General features: G+C 41.5%; 1 long non-coding RNA gene across 1 annotated transcript in view; it reads right to left on the reverse strand.

The window, feature by feature from the left end:
• The window catches only part of LOC121149822, a 35618-nt gene extending 18899 nt beyond the window's left edge, over positions 1 to 16719 (reverse strand). Inside the window, exons 1-2 of the long non-coding RNA XR_005882856.1 lie at positions 16585 to 16719; positions 12549 to 12646 (exon numbers count right to left, since the gene is read on the reverse strand). This is a non-coding gene — a long non-coding RNA (uncharacterized LOC121149822). The remainder of the gene's footprint in view (positions 1 to 12548; positions 12647 to 16584) is intronic.
• Between the last annotated feature and the right edge of the window lie 312 nt (positions 16720 to 17031).

Raw genomic sequence — 17031 nt, forward strand, 5'->3', positions numbered from 1 at the left:
GGCTGCACTTGGTGGAGGATGGACTGTCCCTGAGAGCAGTGATGCTGAGTTCATGAGGACAGAGGAAGGTAGCCCATGGGTCACACATGGAAATAAGAAAATGATTCCTTTTATTTAATGAAACATTATGACATGTATTTTTAAATTATTATTACAAAGTCAGATATACAGAGAGGAGGAGAGGCAGAGAGGAAGGTCTTCCATGTAATGATTCATTCCCCAAGTGATCGCAATGGTTGGAGCTGAGCCAATCTGAAGCCAGGAGCCAGGAGCTTCTTCCAGGTCTCCCACGTGGGTGCAGGATCCCAAGGCTTTGGGTCGTCTTTGACTGCTTTTCCCAGGCCACAAGCTGGCAGCTGGATGGGAAGTGGAGTTTCCGGGATTAGAACTGGCACCCATATGGAATCCTGGTGTGTTCAGGCAAGGACTTTAACCGCTATACTATTGCGCCGGGCCCAACATGTGTATTAAAAAAAAAACAAAAAACTCAATTCCTAATTTTAAACATTCCTCTTAATTAACATTTACCTTTTTTTGGCTCCTCTATTCCCTCCCATGAGGTCCCAGGTCAAAATCTGATTATGGAAGCAAAGCCTTGTACTGTGTGTCCTGCCCTGCCCTGCCACCTGTCCTCCTCCCACTCACTCCCTTCAGCCATGTCAGCGCCTTGCTCTTCCTCCAATTCACCAAACCCTTATTCCCCAGGTAGGATCTCTGTACCAGCTTGTCCCCTCTGCCTATCTGTTCTTTCCTAGGCATCATCCCACCTCATTCACATCTGTTCAAATCTCTTGTGGATAGAAATAAAGTCCTAACACTGTCTGACCCACCATATGTTTTACCTGTTTATTTTCTGCTTCCTCTAGTACATTTTTAAGGGAAAAAAGATTTGCAAGTTAAGCTTAGCGCTTGTATATAGCTGACCTTCTATGTGAATTGGTTAATATGTAAATCAAAATGCACATGATCCAAAAGCAAATCATAAAGTGAAACAGCAATAGTAAAAAATAACTTGTATTTTGAAAATTTATTTTGTCATTCTTTCTCAATGATGTTTTTGAAGGTAAGCACTGAGAACGTCTACAGCTCTGTCTTCTGACAGTGACCTCCATATCTCTGAATAAGCTGGGTCCCTTATATTTTTCAGTTTACTGACTTTCGGCATTGTCTATGTGCTCTTCTGTGAAGTAGCTGGATTTGGTTCATTTATACTTTGTCTTCCCCCATAGTTATTATTTTTTAGAGTTTTACAAGTTCCCTGTATTTGAAACTGTTGCTACCAGCTACCCTCTGTTGTAGAGCCCTTAAAAGCTCCAATCATGACACTTGAAATCCAACTCACATTTGACTCCAGAAAGACGATGAGAATCAGGAAGTGGGCAAGCAGCAGAAAAGTAGGAGGAAGGAGTGGTTGTATCAGGATTCCTATTTGACCTCAGCCATACAGGCCCTGACACCTGATTCTCACTGTTCACCTAGGAGAGGGTATGCTGTTGGTACCGGCTACCCTCTGTTGTGTAGCCAACAGAAACTTCCTTTTCTCTGGTCTCCATGTTAAATTTGGAAAGAAAGTGTTTAGAGCACAAGTAGGGAGGGTGTTGCCTGAAAAGGCTAACCTTTTCCCTCAGGGCCTGCCAGGGTGATGATCTGTAGTGGTTGTATCAGGTTTCTTATTTGACTTCAGCCATACAGGCCCTGACACCTGATTCTCACTGTTCATCTAGGAGAGGTATGCTCACTGTCAGAATCAGGCTATCCAAGTGTCCAACACTAATGTGCTTCCAATGAGAAACAGTGCTGTTAGGCCCAAAGCGTGTAAGATGAGCATATCCTCTCCTTGCAGACAGTCTTCTGGGACTTTTGTGAGAAACCACATTATAACCAACGGTAGCTTGATGAACACAGAGTCAAAACAAAGATTTAGATGAAATGACATTAAGCCTCAATAGGTAGGGGTAGCTTGATGAGCCTTCTCAACAGGCAGGGAAGGTTTTGCCAACCTGACCATGGTTCCTGCAGTTCTACTGTCTATGAACTTGTCAGCTAGAGTTCTCTCCTGCCTTTCTATGTCTCCCATGCTGACTAGTCCCTCTTTTAACCAACACATACCTTGAAATTTCCCAAAAATTGGTAGTAATTGAGTCAAACTATTCCATGAGTCATTCTCCCTGTGGTAAATTAGTGCGTTGTGATAGCACATTGCTGTGTTAAAAGAATTCTTCAAGAATCACCTTATTTCCCTTACTCTGGAATTCCCAGCTAGTCCTATCCCCACTGCCTTCAGATGAGAATGTCTATTTTTCTATTGATTGAAGGCATCCTGAAAATTCACTGTCTCATAAATCTGACAAGCTGAGCCTCATCTTTCTGTGGTAAGCACATTTCTGAAATGAATGGAGGTATTTCTGTGACAGCCCGAAGCCTGGCTAGATGTCAGGCCAGCTTCATGCTGGGCCCTAACCTGTTTGTTGCTGCTATGACTTAATGATTCACCAGTGGATGCTCTTGTAGATCTTAGGGGGCACTGAACAAGAAATATGAGACTTGATCAGGTAAGTACAGAGCTTAGAGCTTCTTGTGAATTCTTTCATCACAGTAGAGAACAGAGTAATACAGCACAGGGGTCTGTATTTGGTGCTGCAGTTAAGATCCGTTTTGAGATGCCTATACCCCTGTTGAAATGCCAGGGTTCAAGGTCTGATTCTACTGCTGATTTTGGCGTTTGGCTAACAGGAACCCTGGGAGGCGGCAGGTGATGACTCTAGCTGTGGGATTGAGTTTCTGGGGACTTGGGGCAGGAATCCTATGCGGGACCTCACTTTGTTCATTTATGTCCCTCAAATAAATAGGTAAAATCAATTATTTTTAACAAGCTCTTTAGAAAACACTACAGTATATAATATAACCAAATGGAAGAAAGGGAGGGATAAAATGAAGTGGAAATGTTTTAATGCACATGTCCATTTATTGAACACTTACTATTTGATGAGTATCTACTATCTGCGGGGTATTGTTCTAAACCCTGGGGGCACAGCACAGTGGTGAACAAAGCAGGTTGTGAAATCTGCCCCATGAATCTTCCAGAATATAGGATAAAAATCAAGCAATACTTACATAAGTGTTCTAATTATAATTATAAAAAAATTGTATGGTAGAGTATAGGGTACCATGAAACATAAAACAGGAAGAATCAGTGTAATCTGGGAAAGGTGGGACATGTTGACGATAAGGCGTCTAAGGAAGTGCACAAGTAGCTTTGGAAAGAGTTTGGAAAGAGCGGTTTCCGAAGGAGGGAAAACATCTGCAAAGACCCACAAGCAGGCAGCAGCACAGCACACTATAAGAACTACAAGGCTAACTCTAGCAAAGGATAGACACCTGGAGACATGGATGAGTACGGAAAGCGGCTCATAGCATCCTAGCTGCATACACTTCTGCTTCTTTCTGGGTGGGCAAATCATTGTTTAGTTCATTACAGTAGCATCGAGTTCCCTGGGCCATGAGGGGAAAGTCAACATGGGGTAGTGAAGTTTTAAAGGCAAACTAATAATTCTGGTAGCTAGAACTTCACATTTTACATTTTATACAGTTTTAATGACTTTGATATAAATTCTCCTATAAGCTATGGTGCCTAAAATGTCCTTTGTGAATGCATATAAAAAAAAAAACTCATCCAGCATCATTAAAAACTGCTTTTTTTAGGGGGTGAGGGGAGTCCAGAACAGTAACCTAGTAGGTAAAGTCCTCATTTTGCATGTACCTGGATTCATGTGACCTCAGGTTCGTGTCTTGGTTGCTCCACTTCCCACACAGCTCCCTGCTTGTGGCCTCGTAGAGCAGTAAAGGACAGGCCAGGACTCCTGCACTCACATGGGAGACCCAGAAGAAGCTCCTGGTTCTTGGCTTCAAATCAGTTCAGCTGCGGTTGTTGTGGTCACTTGGGGGAGTGAACCAGTGGATGAAGATCTTTCACTCTGTCTCTATTCTTCTCTCTGTAAAATCTGCCTTTTCAATATAGATAAATAAATCCTGTTTTAAAAAGAGGTAGTTTTCCTATTTTTGCCTTTTGAGTTTCTTCCCAATTGTCAAGGCCATCTCTAACAGTCCACGTTTACCTTGAAACATTATGCATCAGTTTTAAAAATCTTTTGCTAAAAGATTAAAAGATCAAGGGAAAAATGCTTAGATTCCAAATCCACTGATGGGCTCATTGGATTTTCTTTGTTTTTGCTTTTGTTTTGTTCTTTTTTGGTCTTTAATTAAAAAAGTATCTCCTCAAAGTCACTTTATTGTCCTACCCATCCACAACCTTCCTCCTGCAAATGACCTAAGCACTATTTTCTGCTTCAGTTTTTATGGAACATTCCTCTATCAGACAAGGAATTTATGCCATTGTGTCTATATGTACACTCTTGAGGCACGAGGGTATATAATTATGTACTGCTATAAAACCATTTATTTAGCTAGGTATGTATATAATTGTATACAAATAGATACATGTATACATGGTCCTTAAGGCTGCACTATCCAGTATGAGCCTCCGCTACACATATTTGTTTCACTAAATGAAGGAAAATGAACAAAAATTTAAAAAAAAAAAACACCTCAGTACCTCTGCTGCACTAGCCACATGTGCTTAAATCGCAAGCCTTCTAGTCCTGAGCCCATCCCACAGAAAGACATCTCTCCTTGCAGAGGATGTCACAGCACGGCCCAAATGAGCTTTGAGTCTTTGCACCTGACTCTCGCCAACATTTCTGTGCATTCAATCCAGAAATTTATGACAATCTCTTTTGCTCTTCTAGTTGTAGCATCCCGAAGTTTCTGGGCGCTCCTGTTTCTTCTACTCTGTGTCACCAGGCCTTGCGTCCCTTCTCTCTGTGTTGTGCAGAACTCTACACAAGTTCTAGAGGAGCCACAGCCCTGAAGACTGAGGGCTATGTTCTATGTGAACTGGCTTTCTTACCAGAGTTAAATTTTCCCCTTGGTTTCAAAAAAAAAAAAAAAAAAAAAAAAGAAAAGAAAAGAAAAATGAAGGGAGAAGAAGGGACTACTAGCAGGCCAAGGTGGAGTGGGAAGTCTATGAACCCCACATGTGAGTATCTTCTGTTGCATTATGTGTCAACAGAAATGTATAAATTAAACTCTGTAGAGTTCACCTGTGGAATGGCTTCATTTCCAGCCTAGTCTGATTGCCCATGTTCTTTTAAAGAACAAAGAAAAGGATTTTCTTTGGGTCTTAAGTGGCTGGCTTAAGCCAGTGCACACAAAGATACTTTTCTTGTTTTCCCAGTGCCCGAATCATAAGAGAATAAAAAATGAGGACTTATCAAATTGGTCTACCAGGATGGAGGACAGTTCACATAAGAGGGATGAGATGGAATTTTATATCAATAAATTAAAGGAAAAGGCATGGCCTCATTCAGTGCCTGGAAGATGTAGGCAATGAGAGAGTGCAAGAAAGGGGAGCCCCATGAAGCAGAGCTTCTAAGCTCTGTCTGCACTCTGGAAGCCGTAAGAGCACTTGAAAACACACTGCCCTCTGCACTGCTGCCCCAGAAATTCAGATGTAATTGGTCTCAGGTGCAGTCTGAGTATTGGTATCACTGGAAGCTCACCAGGTGGCTTTTTCACATAGAAGAGGATTAGAAACACTCTGGTCGAGATAGAAACCATGAATCATTCTTTGATATTTTCCTTCAGGTTTAAGAGAGGTATTTACTATAGAAGCATTGTGGCATAGTGTGTGATGTAGTATCTCTGGCTAGTGCTCTAATTTCAATCCAGTTCCCTAAGAGAGAGGAGATCGGCCCTTGCACTCACTTGGAAGGGAGCTCTTGGCTCTGGCTTGGTCGAGCCGCAACCATTGAAGTGTTTGGGGAATGAATAGAGAGGTCTCTCTCTTTCTCTCTCACTCATACTCTTAATCTAACTGCCTTTCAACTAAATAAATAGATTTTTTTTTAAAAAAACTATCTTATTTATTTGAGGGGTGCACAGAACTTGCATTGGTTCATTTCCCAAATGCCTACAATGTCTGGGGTTGTATCAGGGGGCCTAGAATCCCAACTCAGATTTCCCACATGGGTCCCAGGGGTCCAATGACTTAAGCAATCACCTGCTGCCTCCCAGAGTACACGTGAACTGAAAACTGGAATCAGGAGTGGAGCTGGGACTTGAACCCACGCCTTGAGAGATAGGACAAGCCATATTCCAACAGCGGCTTTACTGTTAGACCAATTACCTGCCCGTCCTTACAACACAGCGCATTATCTTCAGCTCATCCACAGAGATGGAAAATTGAATCTGATTGATTTTAGATAAAGATTCCTATTTTTGAATTTTTGTATTAAATATGTGCTATATGCAACCAAGTACCATATGAGGGGTGTGTGTGTGTGTGTGTGTGTTTATAAAACAATTTTGTGTCCTTTGAAGTGCCATGTAGCAGGGCTCCCCAAGCTTAGAAATGTAGGGGTTTCAGCATTGTCCTCCCTGTATGAAGTTGTGTATGGGGTAGTCAGAACAGGAGAAAGAAAGGTGGAAACAGGGGTGTAAAAGGTGTGGAAGGCCATTGTGAAAACACTGCTTTCTGCTCAAAATGACTGTTGTGAGCTGAATTATGTTGGACAGCATCCCTAGTCATTGACTGATGCAGCCCATCTCCTCCCCTTTAGTCAATTGCATTGTTCCCTCTAAGGACCTGGCATCTAAAAAGGCAGTGCATTTTCTACTGACTTCTCATATGACGACTCTGGGCAGTCTTTCTGCAGTGTGAGTTGCAAAGAAGCTAAAGATTTCATCTTTGACTTCAAGAGAGTTTCATCCTTAAGGACTAGACTAAGTGGATTTCTGTGCCCAAATGTCATGGATTTTATCAAACATCAAGTCTAGGAAATATATCAGAGTCTTTCTAGTGTGATAGGTAAAATAACAGGTTTTCATACTTGGAAAAGGAGCCAAGGTTCTATTTGTTCTCCAAGCTATAATTGCATTCCCTGATGTGTCCGATCTGATTATCAATGAGGCTGGCAGGAAGAGGGCCATGAGAAGGTCCTGGTTGGTATAAAATCTCAAATTTGTAGGATGGCCATTTACCTCCTGTTCTCTGTCTTCTGAAGATCTCCATGCAGAGAGCTGAGTTGAGCCTTTCAGACAAAAGAAAACTATTTATAAGACAAATGATTTTCCCATGGAGCCTAAAGTTATCTTGAGAAAGCTCATGTCTTGGTAGTTTCCTGTTCAGCTGCAAGCCATACATTAATCTGGATATACTTGGAAATCCACTTGCCAATCGATTTTGAAGCAACAGAAATAATTCTATTTGGGCCAACATTGTAGTGCAGTGCATTAATCTGCTGCCTGTGAGTCCAGCATCACAGATGAGTGGCAGCTTGAGTTAAGGCTGCTTTATTTTCTATGCAGCTCCCAGTTAATCTCTGGGAAAGCAACAGAAACTATTCAAACACCTTGGGCCCCTGCACCCAGCTGGGTGACCTTGAAGGAGTTCCAGACTCCTGGCTTCACCCTGGCCTAGTCCAAGCTGTTGAGGTTCAATTGGGGGACTGAGTGGACAGAAGATTTTGCTGTCTTCCTCTCTCTCTCTCTCCCTGTAATTATGACTTTAAAAATAAGTAGATGAAATTTCATTAAAGAAAAATTCTTGTTAACACTCCTGGTTTTATGGAATGCCAGTACAAAAATAAATGCTGGGAATAAGATAACTTATGTGTTCATCTATAGTTCTCTACCCAAGTCTCCATTCTAAGCTGGCCTTGAGTATTCTTGGTTCCAAGTTCCCTGCTAAAGACAGTAACCATGGCCATCACTATCACACACAGAAAAGCAATCAGAACAGATAATTCACAAATCTGAAATGTGCATGAACATTGATGGTCTTAGCTTCACTAATAATCAAAGAGGAAGAAGGGATCCAGGACAGACAAAAATCAACCAAATCTTAGATAATCAAAATGGCTTACAATAGGCAGTTTGTTAGATCTCTTGATATAATGCAATAACCTGAAATTTTGTTTGTAAAAAGATTTTGTGATCTCATAAAATGTTCATATCAATAAATGAGTGCAAAAACTGTACATGTGAATATTCTCAAATTTATAAAATAAGAACATTTTTAAAAGGATAATATATCCTCAAAATAGCATTTATTTTTTGGTGGTAAAACTATAGATGGTTTAAATGTTATCTACTTCCCTATAATTTCCAGTTTTCTGAAATAAATATATAGTCAGAAAAGCCAAATAAAAATAGATTCTAAGAGAAAGTAAATAAAAGTGTTATTAAAGTTACACTCATTTTACCTAGAGTATAATTTTCACAGAAAAAATGTTTAAGAAAATATTTTTAGGAAGTTATCTAATATTTGTCTTGGCTTTCCCTTGTAAGAATTTTATATGATACCAATAAAATGTTCATGAATTTATGATTTAAGTTGTTAGACAAGGGCCCGGCATGATGGCCCAATTGGCTAATCCTCTCTTTGCGAGTATTGCAATCTCATATGGACGCCGGCTCATGTCCTGGATGTTCCACATTCCACCACGATACCTTAGCTAGTGTGACTTGGCTTATTTACAGGACAAAAATCCACTCTATGACTATGGGCACAAATTGAAGAAAAGAGGGGGAAATTTAAAGAATCATTGAATGAAGAAGACACAAGAGAGGGAAAGAAGGCAAGGCATTGGGGGCCTTGGGAGAGTATGTGTAATTTAGAAGGTCTTGCCAATGAAAGAAAGTCACTGGAATTTACTAAATCCCCCCTTTGTGGTTTGTATGCGAATTTAACCAACTTCTTATTGTGAACTTGGGGACAACTTGTGGTTATCATTTCTTTCCACCCCACATCTCTTTTCTTTCTTCTGCTTTGACTATAACTAAATATTTTTATATGTTTATGCACCATTAGTATTTGTGACTTATCTTTTCTCTGAGTCTGGTCTTATTCCTGGAATCTGTCTATAAGACTCCTCATAGGACATTTTTTCCACTTCATAGATGAGGTAATTAAGGTTCAGAAAAGGAACATGCCCAACATTATTTGTGTTAGTAAATGGTGACATGAAAAATCCCAACTCCTTTGTAAATCATTGTGAAAATAAATGTGGATGTGTGTGTTTTATATGAGAGTACCCAGTGACTGATGCCTTGTCAGTGATGGGGTTTCCCAATCCCATCACTTGGAAATATGAAGTGGCTCACCTATGACCATAGAGGCAGCACAAGCATACGACTACATAATGAACAGTCCATGTAAAGGAGTTATGACTGACATTGGAGTTTCAAGCTGTCCAGACAAAGGCTTTGAAGTGCAATGGAGGCTTTTGTGTGCCCACAGCCACTGCAAACAAAGGGCTATGAAAAGCCTGAGTAATTATGGGAGATGATGCCTCCCAGGAGCAAGTCCAGAAGGAAAGTTAGGATGTTTCTTCAGGGGAGTGCCAACAGCCAACTAACAGCTCCCAATAGAAGCTGGGATCCCCAGTTTCCCAGAATCCTTGCAGAGGGTTCCTTGGAGGGCAACGAGACAGCTGAGGGACAATCTCAGCATTTGGAGGGATACGGAGGAAAGAGGTTTAGGGAAGAACACTTCAGACTTGAAGTCAGAAGAAAGATGTTCTAGGTTAGAAATAACCTAGAAATTAATTCTAAAACAGGCCTCCTTGGAATACGTCCCCAATGCTCCTTACACTCTTGTAAAGTCATCTTTTCCATCCAAGTCACTGACCTGAGTGGTTACCTTGGTGATTTGTAGAAAAGACAGTGAACAAAAAGAAGAAAGAGCTGCAGCCACAGTATCTTGGTCCCATGATGCTTTTTTTTTTTTAAACCGATTTAAAAGGCAGAGTTGTAGTGAAAGACAGATAGAGAGAGCAATAGAGATACACTTGAGAGAGAGTGAGATACACCTTATACCTGCTTGTCTCGCTCCCCAGATGACCACAACAGACAGGGGTGAGCCAAGCTAAGGCCAGGATTCAGGAGGTTCTGTGCGTTGTCAATGTAGGTAGCAGTGGCCCAAGTACTTGGACCATCTTATTCTGCCCTCCCAGGTGCATTAGCAGGGAGCTGGATTGGAAGTGGAGCAGCCAGGACATTATGTGATGCTGGCATCAGACACCACTCTCAGACACAGCCCACCACAACTCTTAAAACAGAATTCTTGTGACTCCATATTTGATTCTCCCATGTGCCTTATGTTTTATTTTGGTCACAAATATGATGTGAATGAAAATCATCCAGGTGTATTTCCAGAGTTATGTTGGAGAACATAAAACCTATCACCCTACAGAGTTTGCTTTAACATTTCACAAGTACCTTCTTTGGAGCCGTCACATTGGAACTCCTTAGTTACCAGTTTACATCCTGGAAGTACTAGGAGGTTTCCCTTTGGTTGATTTTCACTCTCTAAGGCCAGGTCTCATCATGAGAGAAATGTCTGTGAAAAATGTAACAGGCTTTGTCCTGTATTTTATGCTGAATATCTGAGAACAGAGCAAAGCTAGAAATTTCCAATTGCAATCTCATCCAGTTGCAAAGCAGTCTATAAGCGGCTCACTTTCTAGTTTTTGTATGCTGGTTGCTCTGAATGCAAAGATGACACTCCTCGCTGCTCCTAGCAAGACACAGTAGTGGCTGTGCAGTGTGATAGATATCTGGACAGATAGGAGACCAAACGGGATGACCAGACCAAGGACAGAACCACTGTCCCTTCCCAACAACCTCCCGCATCTATGTTTACTTTTTCATTCAGTAGAAGTGTTGGTACTTTCATTAAAGCTCATTTATGCTGGCTTTTATTAGACGAGGGATTCTTGACCATGTGTTGTGAGCCAGGTGTTCAGCCCTTTACATGAAACCACTCGAAACTCTATTACACCATTATATAGTAGGTGAAATCAAGTGTTGGCTGGATGAAGATTTTTCTGTCAAACAACTTTTTGAAAGCATTTAGGAGTTGAACTCAGTGAAAGCTTTAAAATTTTTGCTTTTGCTCCTAACAGTTCCTTGGTGGGAAAGAGGGACTTTCTCAAATTGCCTTTTTCATGGAATCTTAATTTAAAGGGATTATGAATATTACATCCTCCCCCCGCCTCCGTTTTGAAATCTTTCTTGTGTTTCTCCAAGAACTCTAAGAAGTCAGAAATGGCCAATGGAAGCCTCTAACCATCCCAGCTCAGCCTGATTCTATTTTAGGGCGGGGCCTCCAAGACAGATTGAGAAGATTGTTTGTTTGTTTGTTTTTCATAGGACTCAGGTGTTAGACAACTGTTTTCTTCCAGAGTTGAAAAGGGATTTTTCTCATGTCTCTTTAAAGTTGTTCTAAAAATCTGAGTCCAGGGTTAGTGCTGTGGCATCTGCAGTGCCAGAGTAAGAGTCGGTTCAAGTTCAGGTAGCTCCACTTCTGACCCTACTCCCTGATGCTGGCCTGAAAAAGCAGAAGAAGCTGACCCAAGGAGTTGGACTTCTGCACTCATGTGGAAGGCCCGGGAGAAGCTCCTGTCTCCAGGCTTCACAGCAGCCCAGCTCCAGTCATTGTGGTTGTATGGGGACTAAACCATGGAGGATCTCTCTCTGTCTCTCCTACCCTCCTTTATGTAACTTCATCTTTCTTTTTTTTTTTTTTTTTAAAGATTTATTTTTATTATTTTTTCATTGGAAAGGTGGATATACAGAGAGGAGAGACAGAGAGGAAGATCTTCCGTCCGATGATTCACTCCCCAAGTGAGCGCAACGGGCCGATACTATGCCGATCCGAAGCCAGGAGCCTCTTCCGGGTCTCCCACGCGGGTGCAGGTTCCCAAAGCTTTGGGCTGTCCTCGACTGCTTTCCCAGGCCACAGGCAGGGAGCTGGAAGGGAAGCGGGGCTGCCGGGATTAGAACCGGCGCCCATATGGGATCCCGGGCGTGCAAGGCGAGGACCTTTAACCACTTGCGCCACCGCGCCGGGCCCAACTTCATCTTTCAAATACAGATAAAATAAATTTTATTAAAAAAAAACCCTGTGCCTGATGGATTAAACTAGACAATTCTATCCATTATATGGGGGCATTTATCATCTCCTTTAAAAAATTTTTAAAACTATTTGTGAAATTGTAAAAATGATTCATGCTTATTACGAAACACTAACACACAGAGGTACATGGACATAAAAATAAATGCTCCCATTGGTGGTCATTCTCATTCTCTCTCACTCTTAGCATAACCATTGATGCTGGGTCTTTTGCCAGGTATGCACACTACACTTTCATACATACATGCGTATACACACAGTTATATTTGCACAGGCATGTGTCAAAACTAAGAGCAAGCTCTACATTTCATTCTAGAATCTGCAACTTCATATTCCACACATGGACTTTTATGTCCATCAGTCCTAATTCTGTCATCATTAGGAGCAATACTGAGTCCCCTCATTTTCTGTGTCTGCACAAGGATTAAGCATATATTGAAAGGTACTCAAGGATGATTATACCAACAGAATATAGCACTCAAGGGTTTGAGATAGCCACTGCTGTATTACTTACAATGAGATATCACATGGATTCTGCAGTGGGTTTCAAAGTGAGTAAAGACAAGGAAGTAATTTCTCATTTTTTCCGCTCTGAGTGGGACACTCCGTGATCTGCATATTATAAAAAAAAACATGAAAGTGAGGTCAGGCTTGGCAGCGAAATTACTGGCTACAAGCTTTTAGGACAATTAAGAAACAGCATGATCATTCTGGCACACGCTTCAACCAGTTGGCAGCAAAATGCCTTTTCTGCTCTTATGTTGACTGGCAATTCTCAGTAAATGGCTAAAATTGCCTTTCATGTCTGCCGGCAACTGCTTTGCCGAAGTCTTTGAGTCCTGTGGAGCTCTCTTTAATAATGGGGTATCTTCTCTATTGGGAGAAACTTGGCATCAGTAAGGATTATTCCAACTCAAGCAGGACAAAAATTCCCTTGTTTTCAGAATTAGCAGTCCTTGAAACCTTGTTCAAGTTTAGAAATGAAAATTTTCCCTAAAAGTTTTCTTTAAAACTTGTTACCCAAATGCAAAGACTACATTTTATATGATTAGTGACATACTAGTAGCCATTTGGAAATATCAAAAATAACTCACAGATTCTTATTATCGCTGGTGAAGTTCAAGAATTTGGAATCCCAGTTGGGATATTAGTTACTTAAAATGTCCCTACTACTTAAATTATAAGTTGTCAATAAACATTACTCTTTTTCCAGCTTCCCAGAAGTAAAGATGCTACAGTTGCCCTCTACTGTGGCACCTCATGGACAGCACCAACTACTGCCTATTGGCTTGTCTGAGGGCTCAAAGTGGACAGAACACACAGTTGGCCCACTATGACCAAGAGGTTTCATGTATGCAAATTCCATCAACCACAGACAGAAAATATTTGACCCCCCCCAAAAAAATTTCATCTGTACTAAATGACAAGATTTTTTGGGTCATTATTCTATAAACCATACAGTAGCAACTATTTAAACAGTGGCTATATTGTTTTAGGTATTACAAGTGATCTACTAATGATTTGGAGCTTATATGGGAGGATGAATGCAGGTTACATCAAATACACCCTTTTATATAAGGGACTTAAGCATTCAAAAACTTGATTTGGCAAGGAGTCTTGTACCAGTCATCTATGGATCCCAAGCTACCAATGTGAGCTTAATGGCTGCCAGCAGTCTTGGGAGCTGCAGTGGCTCTTCCTGGTAGTATAGAGAGACTCTGTAAGATGGAGACACTTGTGGCAGATTTCTTAGAAGACTGTTGAGACAATTATTGAGCCACACCATAGAACACCTACAATACTGCCTGGACCAGGAGGTACTACTTATTTTGTATCTTTTGTATTTAAGGTCAGTCTCTCTAACTTTCAGTGTTGAACTGAGGTTACCAGCTCTTTATGCTAAGAGAGAAAAAATCTCATCTTTTTTCCCTGTGTCATAATAGAAACCAAGAGAAAGATAATCCAATCATACCCCTCTTCCTCACTTCTGGTCAGATAAGAGCTGGGACTTTGAACCAGGCAGCCTTGTTCAACCATTCAGCATCTTCTTGCACCAGGAATAAGTTTCTTCAGCTCTCAGAGCCTCAGCGTCTTTGTCAGACTACAGGGGTCAAGATCCACCGTTGGTCATCAAACTGGTGGGATGACCACAAGAGTGTGCATAGGGCCCGGTGCAATGGCCTAGTGGCTAAAGTCCTCACCTTGAATGCACCAGGATCCCATATGAATGCCGGTTCTAACCCTGGCAGCTCCACTTCCCATCCAGCTCCCTGCTTGTAGCCCAGGAAAGCAGTCGAGGATGGCCCAAAGCCTTGGGATCCTGCACCCATGTGGGAGACTTGGAGGAAGAGCTCCTGGCTCCTGGCTTGGATCGGTGCAGCACCAGCCATTGCGGTTTCTTGGGGAGAGAATCATTGGACAGAAGATCTTCCTCCCTGTCTCTCCTCCTCTCTGTATATTTGACTTTGCAATAAAAATAAATAAATCTTAAAACAGTGTGCATAAAGGACTTACACATAGTAAGTGCTAATGTGATTCACTACTAAAGTGAATTTAAGTGCAACAGATCTCTTGAGCCCCTGCCTCAAAGTCCACTCTGTATAGAGACATTTCACAATAATCCCACAAGGAATGCCCATCGAGTGTGTTTACTGAACTGAAAAGAGTAGATGCTGTAAGAGAAAATGACATGCTATTATTCTCAAGGCTAGAACTGATGGAACGGAAATGCATCACCAGGTCTTTGCTTTAGAGGCACATCCTACACTCTGTCAATGAGCCACAAGTATCTGCTTAACCCTAGCATCGTCTGGGTCTGGCAGTGAAAAGCTAAGAGGAACCATTAGTGTCTGCTTCCTTCTTACTGTCAGAAACTTCTCAATTATTTTCATGACTACCATAGACACAAATGAACAAAATGGAAAACATCGTCTTACAGGCTAAGCAAAATATTATCATCATCTTTTCCTAGTCACAGTCTTGCATTCTTTCACTTCCAAGTTCCATAGACTTTCTGAAATGTCTAAATGACTCTTTGAATGCTGTTAACCAAGAGGATTTTTCCTTCTCCAACACAGGCAGTTGACTCCTCTTCTTGCAACAAGCTTTTCAAAGTCATCACAAATAACATTTTTTCTTTACAGTTCTCCAGTGACCTTTAGCGCAAGCAGCTCTTTCTTCTTCCAGGGGTGGGTTCTGACATCATTCTCCGGGAACACAAAGGCCTCCACAAGATTGATTTAGCCTGCTGAGGCTTTGGAAAGGGTTTCTTCTCCCCTGACCAAGTCTTAATGCACAACTGAAGGAAACATTATCTGGCAATGCCTCTCTCCTGCCAGTTTCCCTTCAGGTTGGGTGTTAAAAGTCAGTTATCCTAACATCTGCTTCGAAACCTATCTTTCCCAGTCAGGAGTAAGGTATTGTCATTTTCAGCCAATTATTTCTTATCTTTGGTTACTTCTGCTCTTTTTAAATTCAAATCAGCCAGCATCTGTTCCCAGGGTTGGGTGCCAAGGTGCCCCCCCATCAGCGTAGAGAAACTCATCTTTGATCTTTTTCGTTTGCCTCCTCTTCGTACCACACACAGTCCTCATCCCAGACTCCTCTACACTCTCAGGTCTCCCTTTGCAAACTGACTTGAGATTTTAGAAGAAAAGAAAACTTTAACAGGAAAGCAACGGAGCTGAATTAGATAAAATGCTAAATTAAGGCTGTGCGAATCTGAGTGGCTCTCTTGGAGTTTGCTCTGCTCTGCCTAAATGCTGTGTGTTTTGCAAGCTCAGGAACACAGAGGAGCTGCCCTGTAGAGCACAGCATGGGACTGGCTCCATTGACTGCTGCCATCTATGCAGCCGTGGGGAGTTCCCCAGACTTCTGTTACTCAGCAGCCTCCTTATACCAAGCTAAAGTCACAAAATGGATGTCAGGAATAAAACACAAGTTGGCTCTTCCTTACCAAGAATCATCTCTGATATCTGAAATCCACGCATGAGAGTCTTCCGAAAGCTCACAAAAATGCATATCATGGGAGTAAATATTGGGTACAGCAGGTTAGCCTGCCACTTAGGAGGCCAGGTGAAATATTGGAGGGCCTGGGTTCAAGGTCTGCCTCTGGCTTCCTGTCCAGCTTCCTGCTAACCCCACACTAGGGGAGGAAGCAGACAGTTAGTCAAGCAATTGCGTATTTGCTCTTTGCCTCCTACATGAAAGACCAGGTGGAGTTCCTGGCTCCTAGCTTGAACTTGGATGAGCCTGGTTGTTCCAAGTATTTGTGCAATGAAGCAGCAGATGAAAGAGTCCATCAGTCTTTTCCTGTGTATGTCACTGTGCGTTTTGAATAAATAAAAGTTTGTAAGTACTTTTCAGTGTATATTAGTTTTAAAAAATGTGCATATTGACAAAAGTTTTTGCAGTAAAAAGGCATAGCTACAAATTCTATTTTTTTTTTTTTTTTTTACCAACTTTTAGAAATTCTCTTATCTAGTAGCAAGGGGAAACTCTGCTACACAGCATAGTTTGTTATTGGGTTATAGCCTGCCCTATTCACTTACATGAATACTTCTGTGTTCCAATGGCAGAGTTTGAAGATTCTCTGGTTCTGTCACTTCACAATGTGTGGTTGTTATCATCTTCTGAATTGCAGAGACGTGCATCAGTCCCCAAGAGCTACTTCTCCCTGCAGGACATGAAATACAGAAAAAGGCATTAGAAAAATAGCAAATAGTTCAGCGGTAGGCATATTCAAATTTTCTTAAGTCACTAACTTGTTATCATTTTTGATCATTTCTAGAAAGATTTCTGTGTTCTTTTCATCTTTTAAAAAAAAGATTTATTTATTTTTATTGCAAAGTCAAATATACAGAGAGGAGGAGAGACAGGGAGGAAGATCTTCTCCGTCCAATGATTCTCTCCCCAAGAAACCGCAATGGCCGGTGCTGCACCGATCCAAGTCAGGAGCCAGGAGCTCTTCCTCCAAGTCTCCCACATGGGTGCAGGAT

This window comes from Ochotona curzoniae, unplaced genomic scaffold (assembly GCF_017591425.1).
Source record: "Ochotona curzoniae isolate NIBS_2020 unplaced genomic scaffold, NIBS_Ocur_1.0 scaffold_4763, whole genome shotgun sequence".
Taxonomy (NCBI): Eukaryota; Metazoa; Chordata; class Mammalia; order Lagomorpha; family Ochotonidae; genus Ochotona; species Ochotona curzoniae.